Below are 1,253 nucleotides of genomic sequence, written 5' to 3' on the forward strand. Positions count from 1 at the left end.
GGCTCGGAAACCTGCGCCGGAGCCAGCGGCTGGCGGAGAGATGGCGCCCTCGGAGCATGTGCCGGGCCCGCGGCCGCAGGGGGAGCTCGCAGCCCGCACCCCTCCGGCCGCACCTCTGCCTGCGGCGGGGGGGCCGGCCTGGGCCATCGTTTCCACTGGGAAGGAGGGGGAGGGAGGGCAGCCGGGAGCAGAGGAACTTGGTGGAAAAAAGCCGTCCTCCCCCAGTAGGGAAATGCCACCAGCTCGGGCGCTCACAAGAGCGGGGGCAGTTTTGGGGGGTCTTTTTTACACAGAAAGAAAAGCAAAAGCGTGGCATGAGGGCGAGCTCCTGGAGAACAGCTGGGAACAGCTGGAGCCCGGCCAGAGCCCCTCGTGCTCCATCCCTCACACACACGGGCTGGGCTGTGAAGTCACCCCCCCAGCCCCTCTCCCTGCTCCTTGCTGGGGCAAGGGTAGGATTTTTCCATAGCACTTATTAAAAAATAATAATAATAATAATAATAAAATCACCAAGGGTAACACAATCCGCCCCTGTTATACAGCCTCCTTGCGCAAGCAACTGCCCCCGGCTATTGTGCAGGCTGGGAGGTGGCAGGGGAGGAAGAGAGGTGCAGAGGAAAAAGGAGAAGAAACAAAACCCCGGCGTGTTTTTTGTTTTCGTGCGTGTGTTTGGGTTTGGTTGGATGCCCCTTTCTCCGAGGCAGCTCCCCCTTCTCACTCGGATCCTCTGGTTTCCCAGCGCCCCCGGCTCTGCGGCCACACACCCGGCACATGGGCAGACCTGTTTGCCTGGCACCAGAAACTCCAGCGTGGTCCCTGCTGCTAGGAGTCGGTGCAGAAGTGCCATTGGTTTCAAGCTGGGTTGGGAAGAAACTTCCAAACTCCCTCCCAAACCTTCACGTAGCTGTGTAACCCTTTAGCATCTCTTTTCAAAGAGCCCTCGCTGCAGAAAGGGCAGCTTAAAATAAACCCCATGGTATCATACCTGCAGGTTGGGTTTTTGCTTGCATAATAATAACAATAATAACAATAATGTCCCACCCCGAAGCCACATTTCAGCCCACTCAGGCAAGTAAAACTCCAGCTGAAAAGGGCTGACGCTTTGCAATCATACCCAAAGCATCGCATCGCTCGTGCTGTACAGAAATTCACGGGGCGCTGTATAATGAATAGGCTTTTTTTGCTATCAACTCGTTAAAATAATTGTAGCCCCCCCTCCCCTATAATGCACCCTGTCCACCACCCACTAAGAA

General features: G+C 56.0%; 1 protein-coding gene across 5 annotated transcripts in view; it reads right to left on the reverse strand.

Moving 5' to 3' along the window:
- Nucleotides 1-1,253, reverse strand: part of PTHLH (parathyroid hormone like hormone) — a 15,330-nt gene that overhangs the window by 12,556 nt on the left and 1,521 nt on the right. Inside the window, exon 1 of one of the 5 annotated variants that reach the window (XM_019515985.1) lies at nt 782-1,179. The exons of 3 other annotated variants lie outside the window; for them this stretch is intronic. The gene's annotated coding sequence lies outside the window, so the exon portion shown is untranslated. One more of the 5 variants, XM_019515986.1, reaches the window with a different exon arrangement.

Source organism: Gavialis gangeticus, unplaced genomic scaffold, assembly GCF_001723915.1.
Source record: "Gavialis gangeticus isolate Ggan-Ray unplaced genomic scaffold, GavGan_comp1, whole genome shotgun sequence".
Taxonomy (NCBI): domain Eukaryota; kingdom Metazoa; phylum Chordata; order Crocodylia; family Gavialidae; genus Gavialis; species Gavialis gangeticus.